At 36.1% G+C, this 15,177-nt stretch overlaps 10 pseudogenes; all 10 read left to right on the plus strand.

Moving 5' to 3' along the window:
* Positions 1 to 1,544: 1,544 nt before the first annotated feature.
* On the plus strand, positions 1,545 to 1,663 carry LOC145649911 (5S ribosomal RNA; annotated as a pseudogene).
* Positions 1,664 to 2,768: 1,105 nt separating this feature from the next.
* LOC145648447 (5S ribosomal RNA) lies at positions 2,769 to 2,887 on the plus strand (annotated as a pseudogene).
* A 1,105-nt stretch (positions 2,888 to 3,992) lies between these two features.
* On the plus strand, positions 3,993 to 4,111 carry LOC145648448 (5S ribosomal RNA; annotated as a pseudogene).
* Positions 4,112 to 5,655: 1,544 nt separating this feature from the next.
* On the plus strand, positions 5,656 to 5,774 carry LOC145648449 (5S ribosomal RNA; annotated as a pseudogene).
* A 1,105-nt stretch (positions 5,775 to 6,879) lies between these two features.
* Positions 6,880 to 6,998, plus strand: LOC145648450 (5S ribosomal RNA; annotated as a pseudogene).
* A 1,105-nt stretch (positions 6,999 to 8,103) lies between these two features.
* LOC145648451 (5S ribosomal RNA) lies at positions 8,104 to 8,222 on the plus strand (annotated as a pseudogene).
* A 1,544-nt stretch (positions 8,223 to 9,766) lies between these two features.
* LOC145648453 (5S ribosomal RNA) lies at positions 9,767 to 9,885 on the plus strand (annotated as a pseudogene).
* A 1,105-nt stretch (positions 9,886 to 10,990) lies between these two features.
* LOC145648454 (5S ribosomal RNA) lies at positions 10,991 to 11,109 on the plus strand (annotated as a pseudogene).
* A 1,105-nt stretch (positions 11,110 to 12,214) lies between these two features.
* Positions 12,215 to 12,333, plus strand: LOC145647669 (5S ribosomal RNA; annotated as a pseudogene).
* A 1,105-nt stretch (positions 12,334 to 13,438) lies between these two features.
* Positions 13,439 to 13,557, plus strand: LOC145644892 (5S ribosomal RNA; annotated as a pseudogene).
* Positions 13,558 to 15,177: the final 1,620 nt, after the last annotated feature.

The following is a 15,177-nucleotide window of genomic DNA, read 5'->3' on the forward strand; positions in this document are numbered from 1 at the left end:
TTTCTTGCATCACTTTAATTTACTTTCAAGCTGACATGCTCAAATGTGAAGTGCAGTGATTAATAAAAAAAACTATCTGTTAGCACCTGGGAATAGCAGATGCTGTAAGTTTTTTTTGCATCACTTTCATTTACTCTCCAACTCACATGCCTGAATGTGAAGTGCAGTGATTCCTCAAAAATCTATCTGTTAGCACCTTGGACTACGAGATGCTGTAAGCTTCTCTTGCATCACTTTAATTTACTTTCAAGATGACATGCTAGGATGTGAAGTGCAGTGATTAATTAAAAAAACTATCTGTTAGCACCTGGGAATAGCAAATGCTGTAAGTTTTTGTTGCATCACTTTACTTTAATCTGCAACTGACAAGCTTGTATGTGAAGTGTACAGATTAAATAGAAATATTTTAGTACCAGGGAATAGCAGGTGCTGTAAGATTGTATTGCATCCCTTTAATTTATGTTCAAGCTATCATGTTCAAATTTGAAGTGCAGTGAATAATTAACTCAAATTATCTGTTAGCACCTGGGAATAGCAGATGCTGTAAGTTTTTTTTGCATCACTTTCATTTACTCTCCAACTCACATGCCTGAATGTGAAGTGCAGTGATTCATCAAAAACCTATATGTTAGCACCTTGGACTACGAGATGCTGTAAGCTTCTCTTGCATCACTTTAATTTACTGTCAAGATGACATGCTAGGATGTGAAATGCAGTGATTAATTAAAAAAACTATCTGTTAGCACCTGGGAATAGCAGATGCTGTAAATTTTTGTTGCATCACTTTACTTTAATCTGCAACTGACAAGCTTGTATGTGAAGTGTACAGATTAAATAGAAATATTTTAGTACCAGGGAATAGCAGGTGCTGTAAGATTGTATTGCATCCCTTTAATTTATGTTCAAGCTATCATGTTCAAATTTGAAGTGCAGTGAATAATTAACTTAAACTATCTGTTAGCACCTGGGAATAGCAGATGCTGTAAGTTTTTTTTGCATCACTTTCATTTACTCTCCAACTCACATGCCTGAATGTGAAGTGCAGTGATTCATCAAAAAACTATATGTTAGCACATTGGACTACTAGATGCTGTAAGCTTCTCTTGCATCACTTTAATTAACTGTCAAGATGACATGCTAGGATGTGAAATGCAGTGATTAATTTAAAAAACTATCTGTTAGCACCTGGGAATAGCAGATGCTGTAAGTTTTTGTTGCATCACTTTACTTTAATCTGCAACTGACAAGCTTGTATGTGAAGTGTACAGATTAAATAGAAATATTTTAGTACCAGGGAATAGCAGGTGCTGTAAGATTGTTTGCATCCCTTTAATTTATGTTCAAGCTATCATGTTCAAATTTGAAGTGCAGTGAATAATTAGTGCCTCCGTATACCAGCTCCGTATTGTAAGCTTTTATTGCATCATTTAATTACATTCAAGATAACATTCTAGAATGTCAAGTGCAGGGATTAATAAAAAAAATTGTCAGATTGGTCTTTGATCATATTTGCTATGATTAGGCAATTTGAGTAAGTGTTTAAGGCTTACGGCCACACCAGCTTGAGAACGCCCAATCTCCTCTGACCTTGGAAGCTAAGCAAGTTTGGGCCTGAATAGTAGTGAGGTGGGACCCTACCTAGGAATACCAGGTGCTGTAAGCTTTTCTTGCATCACTTTAATTTACTTTCAAGCTGACATGCTCAAATGTGAAGTGCAGTGATTAATAAAAAAAACTATCTGTTAGCACCTGGGAATAGCAGATGCTGTAAGTTTTTTTTGCATCACTTTCATTTACTCTCCAACTCACATGCCTGAATGTGAAGTGCAGTGATTCCTCAAAAATCTATCTGTTAGCACCTTGGACTACGAGATGCTGTAAGCTTCTCTTGCATCACTTTAATTTACTTTCAAGATGACATGCTAGGATGTGAAGTGCAGTGATTAATTAAAAAAACTATCTGTTAGCACCTGGGAATAGCAAATGCTGTAAGTTTTTGTTGCATCACTTTACTTTAATCTGCAACTGACAAGCTTGTATGTGAAGTGTACAGATTAAATAGAAATATTTTAGTACCAGGGAATAGCAGGTGCTGTAAGATTGTATTGCATCCCTTTAATTTATGTTCAAGCTATCATGTTCAAATTTGAAGTGCAGTGAATAATTAACTCAAACTATCTGTTAGCACCTGGGAATAGCAGATGCTGTAAGTTTTTTTTGCATCACTTTCATTTACTCTCCAACTCACATGCCTGAATGTGAAGTGCAGTGATTCATCAAAAAACTATATGTTAGCACCTTGGACTACGAGATGCTGTAAGCTTCTCTTGCATCACTTTAATTAACTGTCAAGATGACATGCTAGGATGTGAAATGCAGTGATTAATTAAAAAAACTATCTGTTAGCACCTGGGAATAGCAGATGCTGTAAGTTTTTGTTGCATCACTTTACTTTAATCTGCAACTGACAAGCTTGTATGTGAAGTGTACAGATTAAATAGAAATATTTTAGTACCAGGGAATAGCAGGTGCTGTAAGATTGTTTGCATCCCTTTAATTTATGTTCAAGCTATCATGTTCAAATTTGAAGTGCAGTGAATAATTAGTGCCTCCGTATACCAGCTCCGTATTGTAAGCTTTTATTGCATCATTTAATTACATTCAAGATAACATTCTAGAATGTCAAGTGCAGGGATTAATAAAAAAAATTGTCAGATTGGTCTTTGATCATATTTGCTATGATTAGGCAATTTGAGTAAGTGTTTAAGGCTTACGGCCACACCAGCTTGAGAACGCCCAATCTCATCTGACCTTGGAAGCTAAGCAAGTTTGGGCCTGAATAGTAGTGAGGTGGGACCCTACCTAGGAATACCAGGTGCTGTAAGCTTTTCTTGCATCACTTTAATTTACTTTCAAGCTGACATGCTCAAATGTGAAGTGCAGTGATTAATAAAAAAAACTATCTGTTAGCACCTGGGAATAGCAGATGCTGTAAGTTTTTTTTGCATCACTTTCATTTACTCTCCAACTCACATGCCTGAATGTGAAGTGCAGTGATTCCTCAAAAATCTATCTGTTAGCACCTTGGACTACGAGATGCTGTAAGCTTCTCTTGCATCACTTTAATTTACTTTCAAGATGACATGCTAGGATGTGAAGTGCAGTGATTAATTAAAAAAACTATCTGTTAGCACCTGGGAATAGCAAATGCTGTAAGTTTTTGTTGCATCACTTTACTTTAATCTGCAACTGACAAGCTTGTATGTGAAGTGTACAGATTAAATAGAAATATTTTAGTACCAGGGAATAGCAGGTGCTGTAAGATTGTATTGCATCCCTTTAATTTATGTTCAAGCTATCATGTTCAAATTTGAAGTGCAGTGAATAATTAACTCAAACTATCTGTTAGCACCTGGGAATAGCAGATGCTGTAAGTTTTTTTTGCATCACTTTCATTTACTCTCCAACTCACATGCCTGAATGTGAAGTGCAGTGATTCATCAAAAAACTATATGTTAGCACCTTGGACTACGAGATGCTGTAAGCTTCTCTTGCATCACTTTAATTAACTGTCAAGATGACATGCTAGGATGTGAAATGCAGTGATTAATTAAAAAAACTATCTGTTAGCACCTGGGAATAGCAGATGCTGTAAGTTTTTGTTGCATCACTTTACTTTAATCTGCAACTGACAAGCTTGTATGTGAAGTGTACAGATTAAATAGAAATATTTTAGTACCAGGGAATAGCAGGTGCTGTAAGATTGTTTGCATCCCTTTAATTTATGTTCAAGCTATCATGTTCAAATTTGAAGTGCAGTGAATAATTAGTGCCTCCGTATACCAGCTCCGTATTGTAAGCTTTTATTGCATCATTTAATTACATTCAAGATAACATTCTAGAATGTCAAGTGCAGGGATTAATAAAAAAAATTGTCAGATTGGTCTTTGATCATATTTGCTATGATTAGGCAATTTGAGTAAGTGTTTAAGGCTTACGGCCACACCAGCTTGAGAACGCCCAATCTCATCTGACCTTGGAAGCTAAGCAAGTTTGGGCCTGAATAGTAGTGAGGTGGGACCCTACCTAGGAATACCAGGTGCTGTAAGCTTTTCTTGCATCACTTTAATTTACTTTCAAGCTGACATGCTCAAATGTGAAGTGCAGTGATTATTAAAAAAAACTATCTGTTAGCACCTGGGAATAGCAGATGCTGTAAGTTTTTTTTGCATCACTTTCATTTACTCTCCAACTCACATGCCTGAATGTGAAGTGCAGTGATTCATCAAAAAACTATATGTTAGCACATTGGACTACGAGATGCTGTAAGCTTCTCTTGCATCACTTTAATTTACTTTCAAGATGACATGCTAGGATGTGAAGTGCAGTGATTAATTAAAAAAACTATCTGTTAGCACCTGGGAATAGCAAATGCTGTAAGTTTTTGTTGCATCACTTTACTTTAATCTGCAACTGACAAGCTTGTATGTGAAGTGTACAGATTAAATAGAAATATTTTAGTACCAGGGAATAGCAGGTGCTGTAAGATTGTATTGCATCCCTTTAATTTATGTTCAAGCTATCATGTTCAAATTTGAAGTGCAGTGAATAATTAACTCAAACTATCTGTTAGCACCTGGGAATAGCAGATGCTGTAAGTTTTTTTTGCATCACTTTCATTTACTCTCCAACTCACATGCCTGAATGTGAAGTGCAGTGATTCATCAAAAAACTATATGTTAGCACCTTGGACTACGAGATGCTGTAAGCTTCTCTTGCATCACTTTAATTTACTGTCAAGATGACATGCTAGGATGTGAAATGCAGTGATTAATTAAAAAAACTATCTGTTAGCACCTGGGAATAGCAGATGCTGTAAGTTTTTGTTGCATCACTTTACTTTAATCTGCAACTGACAAGCTTGTATGTGAAGTGTACAGATTAAATAGAAATATTTTAGAACCAGGGAATAGCAGGTGCTGTAAGATTGTATTGCATCCCTTTAATTTATGTTCAAGCTATCATGTTCAAATTTGAAGTGCAGTGAATAATTAACTCAAACTATCTGTTAGCACCTGGGAATAGCAGATGCTGTAAGTTTTTTTTGCATCACTTTCATTTACTCTCCAACTCACATGCCTGAATGTGAAGTGCAGTGATTCATCAAAAAACTATATGTTAGCACATTGGACTACGAGATGCTGTAAGCTTCTCTTGCATCACTTTAATTAACTGTCAAGATGACATGCTAGGATGTGAAATGCAGTGATTAATTAAAAAAACTATCTGTTAGCACCTGGGAATAGCAGATGCTGTAAGTTTTTGTTGCATCACTTTACTTTAATCTGCAACTGACAAGCTTGTATGTGAAGTGTACAGATTAAATAGAAATATTTTAGTACCAGGGAATAGCAGGTGCTGTAAGATTGTTTGCATCCCTTTAATTTATGTTCAAGCTATCATGTTCAAATTTGAAGTGCAGTGAATAATTAGTGCCTCCGTATACCAGCTCCGTATTGTAAGCTTTTATTGCATCATTTAATTACATTCAAGATAACATTCTAGAATGTCAAGTGCAGGGATTAATAAAAAAAATTGTCAGATTGGTCTTTGATCATATTTGCTATGATTAGGCAATTTGAGTAAGTGTTTAAGGCTTACGGCCACACCAGCTTGAGAACGCCCAATCTCATCTGACCTTGGAAGCTAAGCAAGTTTGGGCCTGAATAGTAGTGAGGTGGGACCCTACCTAGGAATACCAGGTGCTGTAAGCTTTTCTTGCATCACTTTAATTTACTTTCAAGCTGACATGCTCAAATGTGAAGTGCAGTGATTAATAAAAAAAACTATCTGTTAGCACCTGGGAATAGCAGATGCTGTAAGTTTTTTTTGCATCACTTTCATTTACTCTCCAACTCACATGCCTGAATGTGAAGTGCAGTGATTCCTCAAAAATCTATCTGTTAGCACCTTGGACTACGAGATGCTGTAAGCTTCTCTTGCATCACTTTAATTTACTTTCAAGATGACATGCTAGGATGTGAAGTGCAGTGATTAATTAAAAAAACTATCTGTTAGCACCTGGGAATAGCAAATGCTGTAAGTTTTTGTTGCATCACTTTACTTTAATCTGCAACTGACAAGCTTGTATGTGAAGTGTACAGATTAAATAGAAATATTTTAGTACCAGGGAATAGCAGGTGCTGTAAGATTGTATTGCATCCCTTTAATTTATGTTCAAGCTATCATGTTCAAATTTGAAGTGCAGTGAATAATTAACTCAAACTATCTGTTAGCACCTGGGAATAGCAGATGCTGTAAGTTTTTTTTGCATCACTTTCATTTACTCTCCAACTCACATGCCTGAATGTGAAGTGCAGTGATTCATCAAAAAACTATATGTTAGCACCTTGGACTACGAGATGCTGTAAGCTTCTCTTGCATCACTTTAATTAACTGTCAAGATGACATGCTAGGATGTGAAATGCAGTGATTAATTAAAAAAACTATCTGTTAGCACCTGGGAATAGCAGATGCTGTAAGTTTTTGTTGCATCACTTTACTTTAATCTGCAACTGACAAGCTTGTATGTGAAGTGTACAGATTAAATAGAAATATTTTAGTACCAGGGAATAGCAGGTGCTGTAAGATTGTTTGCATCCCTTTAATTTATGTTCAAGCTATCATGTTCAAATTTGAAGTGCAGTGAATAATTAGTGCCTCCGTATACCAGCTCCGTATTGTAAGCTTTTATTGCATCATTTAATTACATTCAAGATAACATTCTAGAATGTCAAGTGCAGGGATTAATAAAAAAAATTGTCAGATTGGTCTTTGATCATATTTGCTATGATTAGGCAATTTGAGTAAGTGTTTAAGGCTTACGGCCACACCAGCTTGAGAACGCCCAATCTCATCTGACCTTGGAAGCTAAGCAAGTTTGGGCCTGAATAGTAGTGAGGTGGGACCCTACCTAGGAATACCAGGTGCTGTAAGCTTTTCTTGCATCACTTTAATTTACTTTCAAGCTGACATGCTCAAATGTGAAGTGCAGTGATTAATAAAAAAAACTATCTGTTAGCACCTGGGAATAGCAGATGCTGTAAGTTTTTTTTGCATCACTTTCATTTACTCTCCAACTCACATGCCTGAATGTGAAGTGCAGTGATTCCTCAAAAATCTATCTGTTAGCACCTTGGACTACGAGATGCTGTAAGCTTCTCTTGCATCACTTTAATTTACTTTCAAGATGACATGCTAGGATGTGAAGTGCAGTGATTAATTAAAAAAACTATCTGTTAGCACCTGGGAATAGCAAATGCTGTAAGTTTTTGTTGCATCACTTTACTTTAATCTGCAACTGACAAGCTTGTATGTGAAGTGTACAGATTAAATAGAAATATTTTAGTACCAGGGAATAGCAGGTGCTGTAAGATTGTATTGCATCCCTTTAATTTATGTTCAAGCTATCATGTTCAAATTTGAAGTGCAGTGAATAATTAACTCAAACTATCTGTTAGCACCTGGGAATAGCAGATGCTGTAAGTTTTTTTTGCATCACTTTCATTTACTCTCCAACTCACATGCCTGAATGTGAAGTGCAGTGATTCATCAAAAAACTATATGTTAGCACCTTGGACTACGAGATGCTGTAAGCTTCTCTTGCATCACTTTAATTAACTGTCAAGATGACATGCTAGGATGTGAAATGCAGTGATTAATTAAAAAAACTATCTGTTAGCACCTGGGAATAGCAGATGCTGTAAGTTTTTGTTGCATCACTTTACTTTAATCTGCAACTGACAAGCTTGTATGTGAAGTGTACAGATTAAATAGAAATATTTTAGTACCAGGGAATAGCAGGTGCTGTAAGATTGTTTGCATCCCTTTAATTTATGTTCAAGCTATCATGTTCAAATTTGAAGTGCAGTGAATAATTAGTGCCTCCGTATACCAGCTCCGTATTGTAAGCTTTTATTGCATCATTTAATTACATTCAAGATAACATTCTAGAATGTCAAGTGCAGGGATTAATAAAAAAAATTGTCAGATTGGTCTTTGATCATATTTGCTATGATTAGGCAATTTGAGTAAGTGTTTAAGGCTTACGGCCACACCAGCTTGAGAACGCCCAATCTCATCTGACCTTGGAAGCTAAGCAAGTTTGGGCCTGAATAGTAGTGAGGTGGGACCCTACCTAGGAATACCAGGTGCTGTAAGCTTTTCTTGCATCACTTTAATTTACTTTCAAGCTGACATGCTCAAATGTGAAGTGCAGTGATTATTAAAAAAAACTATCTGTTAGCACCTGGGAATAGCAGATGCTGTAAGTTTTTTTTGCATCACTTTCATTTACTCTCCAACTCACATGCCTGAATGTGAAGTGCAGTGATTCATCAAAAAACTATATGTTAGCACATTGGACTACGAGATGCTGTAAGCTTCTCTTGCATCACTTTAATTTACTTTCAAGATGACATGCTAGGATGTGAAGTGCAGTGATTAATTAAAAAAACTATCTGTTAGCACCTGGGAATAGCAAATGCTGTAAGTTTTTGTTGCATCACTTTACTTTAATCTGCAACTGACAAGCTTGTATGTGAAGTGTACAGATTAAATAGAAATATTTTAGTACCAGGGAATAGCAGGTGCTGTAAGATTGTATTGCATCCCTTTAATTTATGTTCAAGCTATCATGTTCAAATTTGAAGTGCAGTGAATAATTAACTCAAACTATCTGTTAGCACCTGGGAATAGCAGATGCTGTAAGTTTTTTTTGCATCACTTTCATTTACTCTCCAACTCACATGCCTGAATGTGAAGTGCAGTGATTCATCAAAAAACTATATGTTAGCACCTTGGACTACGAGATGCTGTAAGCTTCTCTTGCATCACTTTAATTTACTGTCAAGATGACATGCTAGGATGTGAAATGCAGTGATTAATTAAAAAAACTATCTGTTAGCACCTGGGAATAGCAGATGCTGTAAGTTTTTGTTGCATCACTTTACTTTAATCTGCAACTGACAAGCTTGTATGTGAAGTGTACAGATTAAATAGAAATATTTTAGAACCAGGGAATAGCAGGTGCTGTAAGATTGTATTGCATCCCTTTAATTTATGTTCAAGCTATCATGTTCAAATTTGAAGTGCAGTGAATAATTAACTCAAACTATCTGTTAGCACCTGGGAATAGCAGATGCTGTAAGTTTTTTTTGCATCACTTTCATTTACTCTCCAACTCACATGCCTGAATGTGAAGTGCAGTGATTCATCAAAAAACTATATGTTAGCACATTGGACTACGAGATGCTGTAAGCTTCTCTTGCATCACTTTAATTAACTGTCAAGATGACATGCTAGGATGTGAAATGCAGTGATTAATTAAAAAAACTATCTGTTAGCACCTGGGAATAGCAGATGCTGTAAGTTTTTGTTGCATCACTTTACTTTAATCTGCAACTGACAAGCTTGTATGTGAAGTGTACAGATTAAATAGAAATATTTTAGTACCAGGGAATAGCAGGTGCTGTAAGATTGTTTGCATCCCTTTAATTTATGTTCAAGCTATCATGTTCAAATTTGAAGTGCAGTGAATAATTAGTGCCTCCGTATACCAGCTCCGTATTGTAAGCTTTTATTGCATCATTTAATTACATTCAAGATAACATTCTAGAATGTCAAGTGCAGGGATTAATAAAAAAAATTGTCAGATTGGTCTTTGATCATATTTGCTATGATTAGGCAATTTGAGTAAGTGTTTAAGGCTTACGGCCACACCAGCTTGAGAACGCCCAATCTCATCTGACCTTGGAAGCTAAGCAAGTTTGGGCCTGAATAGTAGTGAGGTGGGACCCTACCTAGGAATACCAGGTGCTGTAAGCTTTTCTTGCATCACTTTAATTTACTTTCAAGCTGACATGCTCAAATGTGAAGTGCAGTGATTAATAAAAAAAACTATCTGTTAGCACCTGGGAATAGCAGATGCTGTAAGTTTTTTTTGCATCACTTTCATTTACTCTCCAACTCACATGCCTGAATGTGAAGTGCAGTGATTCCTCAAAAATCTATCTGTTAGCACCTTGGACTACGAGATGCTGTAAGCTTCTCTTGCATCACTTTAATTTACTTTCAAGATGACATGCTAGGATGTGAAGTGCAGTGATTAATTAAAAAAACTATCTGTTAGCACCTGGGAATAGCAAATGCTGTAAGTTTTTGTTGCATCACTTTACTTTAATCTGCAACTGACAAGCTTGTATGTGAAGTGTACAGATTAAATAGAAATATTTTAGTACCAGGGAATAGCAGGTGCTGTAAGATTGTATTGCATCCCTTTAATTTATGTTCAAGCTATCATGTTCAAATTTGAAGTGCAGTGAATAATTAACTCAAACTATCTGTTAGCACCTGGGAATAGCAGATGCTGTAAGTTTTTTTTGCATCACTTTCATTTACTCTCCAACTCACATGCCTGAATGTGAAGTGCAGTGATTCATCAAAAAACTATATGTTAGCACCTTGGACTACGAGATGCTGTAAGCTTCTCTTGCATCACTTTAATTAACTGTCAAGATGACATGCTAGGATGTGAAATGCAGTGATTAATTAAAAAAACTATCTGTTAGCACCTGGGAATAGCAGATGCTGTAAGTTTTTGTTGCATCACTTTACTTTAATCTGCAACTGACAAGCTTGTATGTGAAGTGTACAGATTAAATAGAAATATTTTAGTACCAGGGAATAGCAGGTGCTGTAAGATTGTTTGCATCCCTTTAATTTATGTTCAAGCTATCATGTTCAAATTTGAAGTGCAGTGAATAATTAGTGCCTCCGTATACCAGCTCCGTATTGTAAGCTTTTATTGCATCATTTAATTACATTCAAGATAACATTCTAGAATGTCAAGTGCAGGGATTAATAAAAAAAATTGTCAGATTGGTCTTTGATCATATTTGCTATGATTAGGCAATTTGAGTAAGTGTTTAAGGCTTACGGCCACACCAGCTTGAGAACGCCCAATCTCATCTGACCTTGGAAGCTAAGCAAGTTTGGGCCTGAATAGTAGTGAGGTGGGACCCTACCTAGGAATACCAGGTGCTGTAAGCTTTTCTTGCATCACTTTAATTTACTTTCAAGCTGACATGCTCAAATGTGAAGTGCAGTGATTATTAAAAAAAACTATCTGTTAGCACCTGGGAATAGCAGATGCTGTAAGTTTTTTTTGCATCACTTTCATTTACTCTCCAACTCACATGCCTGAATGTGAAGTGCAGTGATTCATCAAAAAACTATATGTTAGCACATTGGACTACGAGATGCTGTAAGCTTCTCTTGCATCACTTTAATTTACTTTCAAGATGACATGCTAGGATGTGAAGTGCAGTGATTAATTAAAAAAACTATCTGTTAGCACCTGGGAATAGCAAATGCTGTAAGTTTTTGTTGCATCACTTTACTTTAATCTGCAACTGACAAGCTTGTATGTGAAGTGTACAGATTAAATAGAAATATTTTAGTACCAGGGAATAGCAGGTGCTGTAAGATTGTATTGCATCCCTTTAATTTATGTTCAAGCTATCATGTTCAAATTTGAAGTGCAGTGAATAATTAACTCAAACTATCTGTTAGCACCTGGGAATAGCAGATGCTGTAAGTTTTTTTTGCATCACTTTCATTTACTCTCCAACTCACATGCCTGAATGTGAAGTGCAGTGATTCATCAAAAAACTATATGTTAGCACATTGGACTACGAGATGCTGTAAGCTTCTCTTGCATCACTTTAATTAACTGTCAAGATGACATGCTAGGATGTGAAATGCAGTGATTAATTAAAAAAACTATCTGTTAGCACCTGGGAATAGCAGATGCTGTAAGTTTTTGTTGCATCACTTTACTTTAATCTGCAACTGACAAGCTTGTATGTGAAGTGTACAGATTAAATAGAAATATTTTAGTACCAGGGAATAGCAGGTGCTGTAAGATTGTTTGCATCCCTTTAATTTATGTTCAAGCTATCATGTTCAAATTTGAAGTGCAGTGAATAATTAGTGCCTCCGTATACCAGCTCCGTATTGTAAGCTTTTATTGCATCATTTAATTACATTCAAGATAACATTCTAGAATGTCAAGTGCAGGGATTAATAAAAAAAAATGTCAGATTGGTCTTTGATCATATTTGCTATGATTAGGCAATTTGAGTACGTGTTTAAGGCTTACGGCCACACCAGCTTGAGAACGCCCAATCTCATCTGACCTTGGAAGCTAAGCAAGTTTGGGCCTGAATAGTACTGAAGTGGGACCCTACCTAGGAATACCAGGTGCTGTAAGCTTTTCTTGCATCACTTTAATTTACTTTCAAGCTGACATGCTCAAATGTGAAGTGCAGTGATTAATAAAAAAAACTATCTGTTAGCACCTGGGAATAGCAGATGCTGTAAGTTTTTTTTGCATCACTTCCATTTACTCTCCAACTCACATGCCTGAATGTGAAGTGCAGTGATTCCTCAAAAATCTATCTGTTAGCACCTTGGACTACGAGATGCTGTAAGCTTCTCTTGCATCACTTTAATTTACTGTCAAGATGACATGCTAGGATGTGAAATGCAGTGATTAATTAAAAAAACTATCTGTTAGCACCTGGGAATAGCAGATGCTGTAAGTTTTTGTTGCATCACTTTACTTTAATCTGCAACTGACAAGCTTGTATGTGAAGTGTACAGATTAAATAGAAATATTTTAGTACCAGGGAATAGCAGGTGCTGTAAGATTGTATTGCATCCCTTTAATTTATGTTCAAGCTATCATGTTCAAATTTGAATTGCAGTGAATAATTAACTCAAACTATCTGTTAGCACCTGGGAATAGCAGATGCTGTAAGTTTTTTTTGCATCACTTTCATTTACTCTCCAACTCACATGCCTGAATGTGAAGTGCAGTGATTCATCAAAAAACTATATGTTAGCACATTGGATTACGAGATGCTGTAAGCTTCTCTTGCATCACTTTAATTAACTGTCAAGATGACATGCTAGGATGTGAAATGCAGTGATTAATTAAAAAAACTATCTGTTAGCACCTGGGAATAGCAGATGCTGTAAGTTTTTGTTGCATCACTTTACTTTAATCTGCAACTGACAAGCTTGTATGTGAAGTGTACAGATTAAATAGAAATATTTTAGTACCAGGGAATAGCAGGTGCTGTAAGATTGTTTGCATCCCTTTAATTTATGTTCAAGCTATCATGTTCAAATTTGAAGTGCAGTGAATAATTAGTGCCTCCGTATACCAGCTCCGTATTGTAAGCTTTTATTGCATCATTTAATTACATTCAAGATAACATTCTAGAATGTCAAGTGCAGGGATTAATAAAAAAAATTGTCAGATTGGTCTTTGATCATATTTGCTATGATTAGGCAATTTGAGTAAGTGTTTAGGGCTTACGGCCACACCAGCTTGAGAACGCCCAATCTCATCTGACCTTGGAAGCTAAGCAAGTTTGGGCCTGAATAGTACTGAGGTGGGACCCTACCTAGGAATACCAGGTGCTGTAAGCTTTTCTTGCATCACTTTAATTTACTTTCAAGCTGACATGCTCAAATGTGAAGTGCAGTGATTAATAAAAAAAACTATCTGTTAGCACCTGGGAATAGCAGATGCTGTAAGTTTTTTTTGCATCACTTTCATTTACTCTCCAACTCACATGCCTGAATGTGAAGTGCAGTGATTCCTCAAAAATCTATCTGTTAGCACCTTGGACTACGAGATGCTGTAAGCTTCTCTTGCATCACTTTAATTTACTTTCAAGATGACATGCTAGGATGTGAAGTGCAGTGATTAATTAAAAAAACTATCTGTTAGCACCTGGGAATAGCAAATGCTGTAAGTTTTTGTTGCATCACTTTACTTTAATCTGCAACTGACAAGCTTGTATGTGAAGTGTAGAGATTAAATAGAAATATTTTAGTACCAGGGAATAGCAGGTGCTGTAAGATTGTATTGCATCCCTTTAATTTATGTTCAAGCTATCATGTTCAAATTTGAAGTGCAGTGAATAATTAACTCAAACTATCTGTTAGCACCTGGGAATAGCAGATGCTGTAAGTTTTTTTTGCATCACTTTCATTTACTCTCCAACTCACATGCCTGAATGTGAAGTGCAGTGATTCCTCAAAAATCTATCTGTTAGCACCTTGGACTACGAGATGCTGTAAGCTTCTCTTGCATCACTTTAATTTACTTTCAAGATGACATGCTAGGATGTGAAGTGCAGTGATTAATTAAAAAAACTATCTGTTAGCACCTGGGAATAGCAAATGCTGTAAGTTTTTGTTGCATCACTTTACTTTAATCTGCAACTGACAAGCTTGTATGTGAAGTGTACAGATTAAATAGAAATATTTTAGTACCAGGGAATAGCAGGTGCTGTAAGATTGTATTGCATCCCTTTAATTTATGTTCAAGCTATCATGTTCAAATTTGAAGTGCAGTGAATAATTAACTCAAACTATCTGTTAGCACCTGGGAATAGCAGATGCTGTAAGTTTTTTTTGCATCACTTTCATTTACTCTCCAACTCACATGCCTGAATGTGAAGTGCAGTGATTCATCAAAAAACTATATGTTAGCACCTTGGACTACGAGATGCTGTAAGCTTCTCTTGCATCACTTTAATTTACTGTCAAGATGACATGCTAGGATGTGAAATGCAGTGATTAATTAAAAAAACTATCTGTTAGCACCTGGGAATAGCAGATGCTGTAAGTTTTTGTTGCATCACTTTACTTTAATCTGCAACTGACAAGCTTGTATGTGAAGTGTACAGATTACATAGAAATATTTTAGTACCAGGGAATAGCAGGTGCTGTAAGATTGTATTGCATCCCTTTAATTTATGTTCAAGCTATCATGTTCAAATTTGAAGTGCAGTGAATAATTAACTCAAACTATCTGTTAGCACCTGGGAATAGCAGATGCTGTAAGTTTTTTTTGCATCACTTTCATTTACTCTCCAACTCACATGCCTGAATGTGAAGTGCAGTGATTCATCAAAAAACTATATGTTAGCACCTTGGACTACGAGATGCTGTAAGCTTCCCTTGCATCACTTTAATTTACTGTCAAGATGACATGCTAGGATGTGAAATGCAGTGATTAATTAAAAAAACTATCTGTTA

The sequence above is a fragment of the Electrophorus electricus genome, chromosome 13, assembly GCF_041902795.1.
Source record: "Electrophorus electricus isolate QZ-2024a chromosome 13, ASM4190279v1, whole genome shotgun sequence".
Taxonomy (NCBI): Eukaryota; Metazoa; Chordata; class Actinopteri; order Gymnotiformes; family Gymnotidae; genus Electrophorus; species Electrophorus electricus.